The 15,084-nt window shown below is 41.1% G+C and overlaps 1 protein-coding gene across 1 annotated transcript in view; it reads left to right on the top strand.

Annotated features, from left to right (window-relative positions):
* Window positions 1-15,084, top strand: part of itgb5 (integrin, beta 5) — a 53,570-nt gene that overhangs the window by 22,503 nt on the left and 15,983 nt on the right. The window lies entirely within an intron of this gene.

Here is a 15,084-nt window from a genome sequence, read left to right as displayed (position 1 = left end):
GTGTGTGTGTGTGTGTGTGTGTGTGTGTGAGTGTTTCTGTTTGTCTGTGCACGTGCATGTGTTTTATTAGGCCAGCCTCCTCTTGATTCCACAGCTTCTCGGTGTGAACTGAGGCTGTTACATTCAGGACTGCTGGCTTTGCAGCTGTAAAAACTCTGATGTTCAGTGGTTCACTGTTTTCTCCAAAGGACTTTTAGTAATTGTTAAATAGTTTTCAGCTGATATTTACTGAACCTTGTAAAACTCTTCAAGCTCCCTTTCCTGCATTTTGTCTCATTACAGCCAAACAGAGATCTATCAACACTCAGTGGCTCAAATATCAATTGGAAGGCAAATTTAAAACCGATTGGCGGTTTAGTAGTAAAAAATCTAAAACGTTCGTCCATTGCCACAAATTCTTAATTTGGTTTAGGCCTAGGCTTTGACTAGGCCATTCTAATAAAATGAGAATGCCCCAGTCATGGGCCTTTTGATTATCCTTTGATGTGGATCATTCCATTGTAATGTTTGTTCACTAATGTTTTCTAACAAACCTCTGAGGCCAGAAAGGGACTGGCTGAGAACGCCTATAGCCAGAAAATGCATGCGCTGATGCTAACCTGAAGATCTCGTCCTCTGATTGGCTGTCGTTGCTCATGCCCTCAGAGCAGCACAAGTTGTGTGAAAAGGGCTGTTTGGCTCAGAGGATCTGTATGGGGACAGGCAAAGCCTCTTGTGCTCCCAGAACATCGGGTCCAAAACCGCGGTGAGAGACCTCCTGGCTCGTCTCCCCGCCAACGGCGGCTCCTGTCAAAGCACAGAGGGGCCTTTGTGGCAGCGGGGCCGGCGCTGGCTGGATCCCAACGCCCAGTGAAGGCCTGTATCTGTCAGGCTGACCTAAGGGGACAGAGACAGTATCTGGGTTTTCATTACAAACGTGTGCAAAGCTTTGACGATGCTCTACTAATGACGAAAAAACACAACATTGCAAGTGCAGTGTTTGCATTAAATAAAAAGCAATTAAAATCACAAGTGAATAAATTTGTTCACGCGATAAGTTGTTAAAAATGAGGCACCATCATCTTCTTACCACTTTCTGTCTTCTTCTTCTTTTCCTCCAGTAACATCCAGTTGTTGATCACGTGAATTGTGTGTTGTGAACAAAGTGTTTCCATTGCAATTTTGTGAAATACAGTAATTTTGATGCCGTCAGAAAATGAACTCATCCTAGCTCCAAAACGATTTATCAAAAAACCTGTTTTTCAAAATGTTTGTGTTTCCATTAAGTGAATTAATTTCTGTAATGCCAATTTGCACAACTTTAGGGTAACTGAAAAAGCAGCTAAGGAGAAACTCAACTTTTGATCAATTTTGCGACGCACTCATGATCCAAGGAAGCGCTTTGCTGCTGTATACATCCTGAAATGACTGACATAGCTTGAAAAAAAGTGTTGCGAAAAACACCAATTTTGATATGGCTGAAACCCACCTCTTCTTGGCACCAAAAACTTGTATTGAAAAACGCAAGTTTTTACAAAATTGACACTTTTCCTTTAAGTAAATATTTTCATAAGTCCAAATTGCACAATTTCATGGTAAATTTAAATGCAGCTATTAATTTAGACTAACTAGTTTGTTTCCAATGCAAATTTGGGCCAAAACTTTGTTGATGTTCTACTAATGTTGAAAAACCAGAATTTCTCAATTGTGGCGTTTCCATTAAATAAGGAACACAATTAAAATAGCATGTCAATAAGCTTGTTCACACAATAATGCACTAAAAAGCATACCGCACCATCATCCCCCAAATACTTCCTGTCACTTTCTTCTTTGTCTTTTCCACCAGTGGTAACATCCGGTTGCTGATCATGTGATGTGCTAAGTGTTTCCTTGCAGTTTTGTGAAATACTCATTTTGAAAATCCATCTCATCCTTTTGCCAAAACATATCACAAAAACGTGTTTTTTTTATTATTATTGGCATGTTTCCCTTACGCAAATTTATTTTCCTAATTCTGAATTGCACAATTTGATGGTTAGTAGAAACACACTACAGATGCAGACGGACTGTTTCTTCCAATCAGCCATTAAACATTTACAGTCCTGTACCTTCTCTGTCCTCACTCTGTGCAGCTCAGTGACTCCCTCTACACCCGCTGCGTCATCTTGTTCATTTTAGCGGAACTTCCTTACCGCACTGTAAAACTAATTCAGTAAAACTATTAAAGTGTGAGTAAAGCCCTTCACCTTGCAGGAATCTCTCATAAACTGGATTGGATCCACCTGGATGGGATCTGCTGCTCAGTCGGAGTCTGTGTGGGAACATTTGCTGCCTGGTGAAGAACCTGAAGCTCCTGGAGCTGATATTGGCAAACACCTTCTCCTCTGTAGAACCCTGACTCAGAGGTCAGAGGTCAAGTTTTAGAATATCATTAGAGATGAACCGATCAGAACACTGTGGCTGATTTTTGGTCTCTGTGTTTTTCAAGCTTTGACTTTAACTTTGGTTTAGTTATGAATAACTATTAAGTGGCAAAGGTAATAATTTAACGGGGTTTGGAGGTATTATGAGAAATCAACTTTTTTCAGCTTTCTATCATGTTATAATATTATTCCCTCATCAAAAACATACCTGGAATGCTGCTTTGATTCTTCTATGCATGTTTGAGGAATCCTTGAGCTTCTTAAAGAGACAGAGGCCCAATTTCCAGGTGCTAAATTACAGAGTCAATTTTCAGTCTGTTATTCCTCAAAAAAACATGTCTGACAAAGCTCAGGTATTAAGTTCAGTAGATGGATTTGATTTCAGCACTGACACTCACACAGCATGACTGCACATTTATACAGAATAATGACAACTCCTCTCCAGCATATGAGTTTATTAACAAAAATAAATCTTTATCTGTAGTTTTTTTTCATGATGATATTTTTCAGTAGAACTTGGGTTGTGGAAATGACTTTCCTGGATTCGATGATGACCTGGACTCTTTTAGCCATCAATTGGAACCTGGAAAAAATAAATAGAAGGTTTTTTTTTTAGTGTAATAAGCCTTTTGAGCTGAAAAAGAAAAGACTTTGAACACTTTACACAATCTCCTAAACCAAAGTCATTTTTGTCACCACAAAGTTTACTAAACAAGTTGGTGTCACTGCCAGAACTTTCAGCCATAAAAGTAGAGAGACTCTGACTCTGACATCCCATGACAGCCAAAACCACTGGAGCCCACATAGCTGCACCGGGGCTCCACGACTTCTTCTGTTCTTTGGAATCATGTGGTAGCATAAAAGCTAAGCTGCTCACCTCAAGAGGATTGAAGTCTTTGTTTTCAGATGATCCACTGTGACATCTGAACTTTATGACTGAGCAGACGGGAATCTGTTGGCGTTTTTATCAGTCCCTGATAACGAACAAACAGGAAGTTGTTGACTGGTTAGTGTGTTAGCTGGCCTAAATGATGCCCTGCATCGTTCATGGATGACTCACCTTCTGTCACATCAGATTAGAGTCGACTCGACCACCTCGCCTTAATCCTAAACACCCTTCAGAACCGTGTTCTGGGGTTTGGTGTTCCTGAAGTGTTAGTCACCGTCTTTATTTAGTTACCAGTGAAACAAATATGGACAAATGGCAACCACAGCTTACCCCCAAACACGCATGTCGAGAGAAGTTCGCTTACCCGACGTGGAGGATTTGTGACCCGCTTTTATTTACAGTATTGCTTCATTTCGTGTTTGACCCAGTTTGGGTCAAGTTTCAGACGTCACCCAGATGGTCTCCCATTTGATTCCAGAGCATTTTAGTGTACAGTGGATCTCATGTTGACTTGATGGCCTGCAGGATTTGGTATAGGGAGATTACAGAAACTATTCTACTTTGATCACATCTGTCTGTAGACCATCGTTCCAGAGGTCTTGTGGTTCACCCAGATGAAACTTTGCCAACCTAGTTTGTGTTGTTGTATTGTGTTTAGAGAAAAGAGACTTCTACCTGGCAAGTCATCTGAATAAGCCAAACTTTTTGAGTTGTTTTTCCTTTAGTCATATCATGGGCATTTAACATTGACCATGCTAAGGCACACAGAGTCCAGGATGGAGCTACTGTCTCTGTTCTGGAGTTAATGTCCTTGTCTGCTCACTCTGCTTTGGGTCTATCTTTGTATAATAAATGACAGTGTGGAATGACAGTGTGTTGGTGCTCTGGCTTTATGGAAAGTGCTTGTTTTCATTTACAGCAGAAAGTTAATATTTCTCTTAAAGCGCTAAGATCTAAACTTTGATTCTTTCTGCAGGGGAAGAAATCATTCCAGATGATTCCATTGGTTTCTCTACGTATCAGTTATCCTTATAGGAGGAAAAAAAATCATACTGCACGGCGAATATGATGTGTAGTGACACTATAAAGGGAGATTGAGACGCATTTCGAACTACAGGCAGATGTTCTGTAAAGTGATGTTTTCAGGATTAATGCTTGTCGCTGAGCGTTTGCTACCTTTTACCCTCTGTTACAGAACCTGTGTGCGTGCGTGCGTGCGTGTGTGTGTGTGTGTGTGTGTGCGCGCATGCGTGTCAGCCAAGCAGAAATGTGTGGTACAGCAGTCGGCTACATTCCCTTCTTGTGCCACGCAAGCAACTTTCTCTACTTGAACGACTTCCAGTCCTGTTTATTGTGTTTACTCTGAATGAAAAACATCTTTAACTCTGACACAAAACAGGAAGAGGCTCCACCTACTGGAAACATTAGGTATTACAATAAACCTGCAATCTTTTGTGTTTAAGAAAAAAAAAATCTGATTTCCCCGATCCTGTAAAACCAATTAATGAATCATCAGTTCTCATTAACATTCCTCTCTTTGCAGTTGTTTACTCTCTGTTGTTATCTGATTCATGCCCCACCTCTGGAATCAGTAAATCTGGACATCCGAGTCCTCATGTCCCGCTGACCCACATCTCCTCCACAGCTGCTTCCAAATAATGATCTAAGAGCTCCGTGGCCGCCTGTTGCCAGAAATAGCATGCCTCTACTTTGCAGATCTACACGAACCCCGCTTTTACCTCATAAATAAATCTGATGTTCCAGGGGTGCGTGCACATAATCACATGTGTGTGTCCCTACAGGGTAAATGGGAACATGTGTGTTTATTCATGTTCGTGCAGAGGATAGCTTAGGCTGTGCTTCACGCTAAAGAAAACAGTCCAGTCTTAACTGGGAATGTTTTGTTGGCTAAAGACTAGAATTGAACTTTTCTTCACTCTGGGTTTCAGAGAGTCCAGGAAGGAGTCGGGCCTTCAGGCTCCATGTTCACCTGAGTCAGCTTCTGAGATCTTTGGTTCTGTGAGGAGATCTGTGGTTCTCCTCACTGTGATGGAAGTCCTGCAACATTTAGAGGAGAGGTTAACATCAACAGTCAACTCAGTCATCACCATGGATTCCACCAAGTAGGGGTCATTCTGCAGTAAACGGCACTCAGGACTTACAAGGAGAGTCAGAGCTAGAGATGCGCCAACCAGAGATTTGTGGCCAATTTCTGATGGCAGATTTTGTAAAACTCTAAACCATCATTCCTATTTTAGCAAATACTTATATATAACTGCCTAAAGAAAATAATTTCTGAAAACTAGTCAAATTTTACAAAGTAGTCTGTTGTATCATTAAAAATCTACATACCCCGAGAATAGCTAAAGTCCATAAATACCTTGGACCCCTCTAAAAACACTTAGAACTCCCTATTTTGATAGTTCAAATTTACCTAATATACATATATATACATATACACCTATGATGGAAACAATCTTAGCTCTTCAGCAGAAGCCAACATCCTCACTCATAGGGGAACAGCCAATCGGCACCAAGGAAATTGAATGACACTCCTTGATTGACTGCTATGCAAATGACAATCATAGCATGTCTATTACCATTGCACCTAGATATCCAGCTTCCCAAGCTGCTTGTTCTTTCAAATACAGATTAGATATGAAAAATCTGCAAATGGGTAAATTTTCCATCAATAATTTGGAATTATGCTCCATTAAAAAAGCTGTGATCTATACTGATATTAATGAGTATGCCCACTGAGAGTAAAACTGGCTGGCAAACCACATCCACCGCTGGTATACTGCTCAGTGGAAACAAGGGATTTGTGCCAGTCTCTTCCTCACACAGACACTGAGAATATCGGTTTCCACCCATCAGTAACGGCTTCTGCACTGAAGAATGTTGATCATGCATGTTACTGATCAGAAAGACGTCAGCTTTTTTTTGCTAATCGGCCAATCACCAGTCAAGGCACCAGGTAAACATTGAGAGATTGAGTGTTTACTGTCTGTAACAAGTTAGCCCTCCGCATTTTACCGTGAATTTTGACAACACATCATTTTTACATTAGACAGTTATGTGCACTGGTGTCCGCTTTACAACAGGGATTCTTTAGTTTCGCTGACGGTGTGACGCAAAAACAGATGGACGTGAAGATTTAACATCATAGCATTTGCTGCATAGCTCAGGCAGCTCCAGTCAGAAGCTGCTGACACCACTGATGTGTCTGTTTAGATAATCAAGTGAGTTCTGGATCTGTGTTGGTTCCATTTGAGGAATAGAACAGGAACTGGAGAGAGGGGAAGGAAAGCCTTTCCATGACAGTCCACAGATGTTTTCAGAGCTGCCTGTGAAGTCCACAGTTCAGTCTTATGGAGGCCCCCAGAGGCTGGAGCCTGAGCACCTGATGGACATCATCACACTATGACATCCTCCTGCCGTTATCTGTGGGCTGGAAAGAATTCTAGCTGTTTCCTTGATGTTCAGTCCAAACTAACTACGTCTCCATTGCAAAAATTCCATTACACAATTTCACCATTAATTAATTCCGTTAACTCAGAAATGCAATTAAAGTCGCACATCGATGAGATTGTCTTACGCAATAAATTCGTCCTCCTACCACTTCCTGTCTTCTTTGTTCCGGTTGTAACATAAGGTTTTTGATCACGTGACTCGAGTGATGCAAAAACGTGTTTCTTTACAGTTTTGTGAAATGCAATAAAACTACCTCATCCAAAAACCTTTTATTGACAAAAGTGAGTTTTCTCAAAAGCAGAGTATTTTCATCGAGCAAATTTAATTTTGTGAGCCACATTTGCACAATCACATGGTCAATGCAAATGCAGCATTATGCTGTAGTCCCAACGTCTCGTTAATGAGAAAATCAATGAAGACAAATGTCTGAATCCAGGATATGAAATCAGCTGAGAAGGTTAGAGATTCACTGGTCATAATTTCTTTGACCTACCAATTCTGATTTTAGCCAATTCCAATTTCTTCTCTTCAACTCTTCCAATGTTGACTAGAAAAACATTGAATGAACAGTTTGGAGAACAGATTTAACGTTGAGTCACAAAGTGAGGGACAAAACCCAATCGGTGCTGGTCGGAATGAATTCTGATGTCCAAACCCAGGCTGCCAGGGTTTTTTTTCCCCCTTTCTTTCCACCTTCAGCGGCCGTGCCCAGATTCAGACACTGAGCAGCAGCTCTGAGGCCAACATCAACAACACTGAGCTCAGGGGAACCGAGACGCATCGGGGATTAATATGTCCCAGAACAGGAAGTCACTGTTTTTTCTATCCTACGATCAGAACGTTTTTTGTTTTTTTTACTTCCACATAATCCAAACTGTAAATAACTTTATAAAGAAGAGAATAGAAACTCTGCACAGAGGCTTCTTGCTTATGTGTGCTGAGTATTTAGTTTGAACTTCAGAGATGTGAGCAGCTCCAGTGGGATGAGAGCTCGGCTCCAGGTGCCGCTGTTGGTCAGAATGGGCTTGGTATGCTGCTTGGTTGTTGTTGATGTTGTTGGCATCACCCAAGCTCATAGGAAGAGTTTATGATCTCCTCTGGCTTTATGGGTCTGCAGTTTATAAACCTGCAGAATATAGAGCTATTTATAGTTTTGGCTAACGGTTTCCTTATCCAAAACGGTGCTTGAAAGTTTTGTGCACACAGAGCCTGGCAGTACGTTTGGTCTTGTTTTTTCTGCGTTTGTTTATGTACGATCACAGCACCTATTAGTGAGATTTTATGCGATAGACCGTAAATCAATACTTTATAGAACCACAACCCATTGCCGAAGCTGCAAGACTAGAGGTATGTCTGTTTTCTCTCCATCTCTATCTATCGCTCACTCTATCCATCTAGATCTATCACACCATTTATCTCTATTTAAATTGTTTTTTTTGTTTTTTTTAAATTAAGGTGTTGGGGGCCACACAAAATCCTTCAAGGGCCTCAAATGGCCCTTGTTGGCCGTTTCTCTGAATAGAAATGCCTGGCACACCTTTCAGGTTTTCATTCAAACCACACTTTGTATCCTGCGATTGTGCACTACTTTGTCTCCCAACGACACATGGCGGTCTGTGGCTGGAATGCAGCAAACGGTTGAATCCTTTTGAATTCTCTGTAACTTTCCACTGCGCCGTTTGGTTGGGACCTTTGGAGGTAAGGAAATAACCAGCTCCAGGTTTTGGCTACGTTGTTGTGTTTCTGGTGAGTAATGTCGGTGACAGTCCGGGCATGCTGTGATTCAGACGCTGAGCACAAAGCCGAGGTAAACACAGTTTTCGTGCCTGCCAGCTATGTGCCGTTATTGCAATCCGAACCTGCCTGCTGCCGCTCAGGTGCTCTGCCGCCTGCAGCTGCTGAAGGAAGGAAGGAGGGAAGGAAGCCCTCAGCTGCAGAGTATCGGTTCCTCCATTCTGATCATGAACTCGGTTTGGCTCGGCTGGAGGGGCAGAGCTTGTTTCGGCCTGTCGATTTTTACCAACCTACATTTTTACAGCTGCTTCACTCTCACAGAGGCTCATAAAGTAACACAAAGACGGACGTCTAGCGTTGTTCTAGCAGCCCTTTAAACGGGGACACGTCTTCCACAGACATGGAACATAAAGTTACTGTTTAAAAGAATAATTAAAAGTTTAATTGGACTATTTGTTTTGGAGTGGTTGTGGTTGCAAACACGACAGGGTTTTGCTATCACTGTGGTTTTCAGATAACAGCGTTCCTTTTAGCAACTGAAGGAAAGAGTGATGGTCTGTAGAGGCTTAATAAAAGCTTAGTGTGTGATTGTGTGGGAAGTGAGATGTTGTAAGGCTGATCTTGTTAATAACTGATTTCATCCAGTTGGTCTGTCAGGTTTGAACTTTTGCCAGCTTGTAACTGACGACCATTGATGCTGCTGTGACTTTCTGACGTATATTCATGCAAAACAAGGAAACGTCTCATTGATCAGGATGCTGAACAGGCCAGTTGATCCCTCACTGATCCACTTCTGTAGGACCTAATTAGTCCCTCCCAGCTGGTCCTTTGGCCCACATTTCTGCACAACCTTGCTTCAGGTCATTAACGTTTCCAGCAACAGCTTCATGATGCGGCAGAGGTCTGGATGTTGGGTCTTTTCAACTCCACCATTGTTTGTTCAGCTTTCCTAACGTTGCTCCCATTATTTATATTTCCCAACTTTCTATTCCGCTTTGCGCAGAAATGTGCCTCAGCTGGTGCCTTCTGTCTCTTAGTGTGCAAGAGCATCAGATAATTATTTGCCATGGAAAAGTTTTGATTAATTCTCTTCATTTGCTTCTCTGATACTTTGCAGTTATCAATACATTTTAAAAATGATTAAATGCAGCGAGTGTGCAGCTTAGTGATGCAAATCACACTGTTTTATGTGACTGATGTTCTAAACAAGCGTATTACAATTTACAAATGCCGCTCTTCAGAAACATGCCCCTTTATCAGGTCCCCCGTCAAATACAGAAGTGTGATTGGCATCACTAAAAGCACACAACCTCTAACCCATTTAACCATGTCTTCAAATGTATTAGTAATTACTTTCATTGAACAAACAGTGGAGTAAATAGTAAAAATAACAATGCCGATAATATGGACAGTTTGGGGGGGATTAAATGTCGATATTTGGAATTTATCGTGATGGCAAATAAACAAATCTAAGAAATGTATCATGATAAATGTTGTTTATCTGGTTTTCTAACTGTCCTGATGTGACCCTGCTATATTCACTGTGCTAACTGAGGCCTGCAGTGCATGCTGGGAAACATTTCATAGCTTGACAATGACTGGCTCCAAGTTGTTGGAACACTACAACACAAAACACTCTGCTAGATCTGATTGGAGCATTAAGGACAGACACAGTCTGGTTCCTGATATATAAATAACATAAGGGTGTATTTTTTCCTGAGTTTGCCCTTTTTAAGATATGTTGACTTGTGTTTTTTTTTTTGTTTTTTTTTTGAAGAACAGCTAGATCTGGGTGTTGGTCATCATCCAGACTGCATGTTGCTTTCCCACAGGAAGTTCTCTGTTCCCTAAGTGAAGGTTTCACTTCTCCAAGCTTTTCTTTTTCACTGTCGGTTTCAGTAGTGAAGTGTGACAGTGAGCCTCCTCTATGGCTCTGATACAGATGCATCAGTCAGTTTTGAATTCTTATTTATGTGTTTGTCCATTTGTTTTTAGGTCATTTCTGAAAATCTCTGCTTTATGTGTAGTTCTGATCTTCTGCTAATTTTTAAGATCATTTCCAGAGCAGAAAGAGACCAGAGTTGGTTTCTAGACAGACTCCTCAGAATGAAAACCGTTGTCAGTGTATTGCTTGTGAAGATGGATAAACAGACATGTCTGTGATAATATTGTTATTTTGTGTGTTTCCTCTGAGTTCTTTTGTATGGACATTGATGGAAGAAAATGTTAACATGTTGTATTCATTTAGTTTCCCGTCTGTGGTCATCAAATTGTAGGACTTCTTTCTTTGACAGCAAAACTCCACAGACTGTCGCTTACATTCTCGACGCTTTGTGTTCAGTTTAATAGAATGAAGAGTTTTAACGTTTTTATTTAGCATTGTGTTATTTCTGCTTGAATCTCATTCTATTTCTTAAATTTATACTTCCTTAGAAATTTATTTTTCAATCTACTCTATTTATTTTTGTCTCTTTCCAGTTCTTATATTTCAGATATGTACTTAAATTGAGGAGTTCACATAATATTCTCATTTTGATTCCCATCAGATTTTTAAGTGTTGGACTTGAAAGTAGGGTGGGCTTTTGTCTTATTGTTTTTCATTTATTGCGATAAATTTATTTTTATGATAAGAATGTTGATTTATTGTCGTCATGATAAATTCCAATTAATGTTTAAATCCCCCAAAACTGTTGGGATTATTAGTTCTCCTCTGTTTATTCAATGCAATTGTCAATACATTTAAATTGATTTGGAAAATTTGATTAAATGCAGTTACTGTGTGCCGTTTAGAAATCCTACTTCTTCATAAGACTGCTGTCCTAAAGATGCACATTAAAAATGTTTTTCAGGATCAGTATTTGAGTGTGAGGGGTTATGACTGCTGTGCCGGGCAGTCACAGCGACGCCATTAAATAAAACAAAAAATAAATAGTTCTCATCACTTTTATTATTCTCATGTTGTTTCCACAAAATATTGTGATAAAACTTGAAGTCTGTATCGCCCAGCCAGACTTGGAAGCCAAAGGTCAAGTCAGTGAAGCTGAAGTGGTTAATAAGTTAAAATATAATATAAATATGTTGTCCTTGAAATTAGACTTGAAGTCTCCTTTCCGTCTTTTCTTTCTTTTTAAATCTATGCGCCTCGGCGCCAGAGACGGGCCGACAGCGGGAACGCCGCATGTCTCCGTCCTGTCAGAGCAGAATATTTTCTATCTGTTTGTCCCTGAAGGAAGATCAGTGATCATTCCTCCTTAATGAGACAAAATCGGAGCCACATTATGTCAACTTGGCGGGGTGTTTTTCTTAAGTCCCGTCTGCGAGCGGTTTATGGAAAAAGCGTCTGTTTTTCAGCTGCACTCCGGCTGTCATCTGTCCAGGCTGGCGCAGTTCCTCGCCTGCTCTCGCTGTCATGCCAGCGTCTCGTTCTGGTGCGTAGCTGAAACATTTCTGTGTGACTTGGCCACAAATGTGTAGGAATCTCTCCCAGTCCCCAGAGGATTGTGCCAAATGTTTCTCTCTCTGACCCTTCAGCATTTCAAAATGCTGTCTTTTAAAGAGGAAATGGTCGTCATTCCACACTGCAGCCTGGGAGCCGTGATGGGAGCAGCTTTAACAGAACTTTCTTTGCGTGTTTTTTCCATTTCGACCCGAAGTGAGACGAAGATTTAGAGGCTGGTCTAAGCCCTTGTCTGAGCTGTAATCTCCTCCCGCAGCTCGCTGTGTAATTTAGTGTTTTATGGAGATATTGTTGTTCTGTCAGGCTGTCATTTCAGGGCCTCCTGCCACAGTATGAGCTGCCTGTCAGCGTCAGGGAGGGGCAGCCGGGTCCGTTTGTTTAGCTGGTCTGCTCTGAAATTAATGTGCATGGCTCTCTGTCATTTGACATTTTTGCTTTGTTTAAATGAAGTGAGACAGAAAGAAACACACCACACATCCTGTATGAGCCTATTAATGTCCTGAATGCTGCTCATGATGTGGGAAGTCCAAGTACATTTTAGAAAGCGTCAGCTTTTGTTTGTCGGGAGGACCAGAATACGTGCAGTGAATTAAATAAATGAACAAGATGGTGAGTATTTGGAGGGATCATTGAACTGAGAAGTTGCACCTGAACTCATAGTGGAGTTGAAAAGGAGGCTTGAAGGATGCAGAGCAGGACCAATCAGGAGGAAAGAGGAAGTTCAAACCATCTCTTCCATCAAACATAGGATCATATCCCCTCGGCTTTCTAACCAAACAGCCACACAGAGATTTAAAGCAGCAGTTTGTTACTTTTTATGGCAAATGTTTTTTACGCATTTGTTTAAACCTTCACTGTGTTGTGACAGCACAACATGAGTCAATCTGTGACGAGAACGATCTCCTCCACCTCGTTGCTGAGCCACTATTATCATCTGAAACCAACCAATCAGAGCCAGGAAGAGTGAAGGAGAAACGGCGAAGCCAACAGAAGACGGAGTTTCAGTAAAGCTTGGACTCATCAGTCTCCTGGGTACTTCAGTGGTACGATCCATGCTGGGACATTTCCCAACCTGCACCTGTTGAACTATAGACTGGAGATAAGATTGGGCCCAAATGAGGAAACATTAAAAATACTCAGAGTGAACAGTAGGAAGTAAATTTTGACAAGCGAGGCTCTGTTTTTCTCCTGCCTACTGGTGTATCAGTATAACTTCATGTTTGTTTTAGAATATTTCATTTTGGCTTTTCTCTGTGTGTTTAGGAAGTGCTGTTGCGATGCACAGTATTGAAGCCTACTTGACAAACTAGTTTTAACTTGCTAATGAGCAAAATGAAAATGGGTTTTGTCAGTGGACCAGAGATTTTAGTGAAATTTAATACAGGCGGTATTACAAGTTCTAAAGTATTCTGTGTTGTGAAGCACCAGTTTAAATTAGCTGGAGGTTTTCCTCACATTTTTAACACTGTCGGTAGTAATTACTTGGTTAAATAAAACTTTCATGGAGTAAAAAAAACATGACATGTCTAAAAAAAAATATTGCTATTTACTTGCTGGATAGAGCTTCATTATGTAACTTTTATTAAAAACATGTTTTTCATATGAAGTATCGCCATGTCGTGACAGATAATTTGCGAAAAAATCAAGCTTATCATAAACCAATATCTTAATCTGATCTGGTTTTACCGTCACATGCCTGCTCAACAGAAACAGTTTCCTGTGTGGATGAAATTTTCCTCATTCACATTGAAATATTGATTTGAGGAATGTTTCCTCTGGGAATTAATGAGCAACCTCAGTGAACTTCAACACGAGGCAGAGGTGTGCAGAAATGTGACATTTTTTGGCAGATGGACCTCTGGTCATATTTTCTACCTTATTCCAACAGTTTTACTCCAACATGCAGAATGTTCCACAGGAAAGCCTCCCCGGAGACGGACCGCTTCCCTCTTCCTGTTCTCTCCGTAACGTTTTGAGTCACCCTGGCGAACGCTACAACACCACAAGCATTTCAAAAATCCACTGCAGCTTTTCCTAAGAGCAGGACAGAGGGCCAAGATTCTGAGTGGAACTGGAGAAGTTGGAGGTTACTGCCTTGAGTTTTCTTTCTGCACACACACACAGCGATTAGAGCTCCCCTGCAGGACGTGTGAACTCTTCTCATCTGCAGTGGGAACCAAACGACCCAACATCCAGACGCTGTGCTAGCTGCCACATCACATCAGGCGCTCTGCATTCCTGATGAGGGTTACTCAGTTCAGCATGATGACCTAAAACTTTGTAGACCAGATAAAGACATTTTTGCACATCCACTCTTCACCCCGTTGGTGCACATGTTTTCTTCAGTTGTGCACAAGTTTGACATCTAGGAGAACCCCTTTTCTGCAACTAAAGTGACTTAACAGCTCATTTCCCTTTTTACATAAGCTCCAAATATTTGCATAAGCCTGTGCAAATGTGCTTTTGAAACCCATGCTGCGTCTTGGCAACAAATATGCATTCCCAGGCTGCAGCAAGAAAACATGAACTGGATTCTGGTCCCATAACTGTAAGTTTTTACGCTGGCAGTGCGACTTACTATGCAGACTGTAAGTCAGTTCACAGCTACCTGACAACTCGGCAGGAGGGATGCCAGCGACACACTAAGTAAGGATTACTGCTGTCTTTGGTGTTGGAGCTGTTCTGGAACCCCACAGCACTGCAGAGTTTCTCCCATGCAGGTGTGCAGCTTTCTAATGCTGCTTCCTGTCAGCTGCAGTTTACAGCATCGCATCAGAAGGACCTTAAACCACACAGAGGGTATAAAGGCAGTTTTGTAAGGTTTTGAACTCTCCAACCCAGGGGTGGGCAATAAATTGACCTCAATTAATTAAAAAGATCAAACTTTTGCAAAATCTGAACTGTTTTATTGATGATGATTGATGATGGTGATGTCAGCCCACCCAAACCTTACACTGTAAAAACACAAAATCCTACAAAGTAATTTTGGTCGAGCTTCTAGTCAAATATATTGATACACTGGAAACTTTTCATCAATATGTAGGAGTTTAAGTAAATAATTTCTTAATATTGATTTAAAACAGTTTCCTTAGGCAGATTATTTCACTTTTAATGTGGAATAAACTGCC

The sequence above is a fragment of the Poecilia formosa genome, unplaced genomic scaffold (genome assembly GCF_000485575.1).
Source record: "Poecilia formosa unplaced genomic scaffold, Poecilia_formosa-5.1.2 Scaffold239, whole genome shotgun sequence".
NCBI classification, from domain to species: Eukaryota; Metazoa; Chordata; class Actinopteri; order Cyprinodontiformes; family Poeciliidae; genus Poecilia; species Poecilia formosa.
This window is presented reverse-complemented; position numbering and strand designations above follow the sequence as displayed.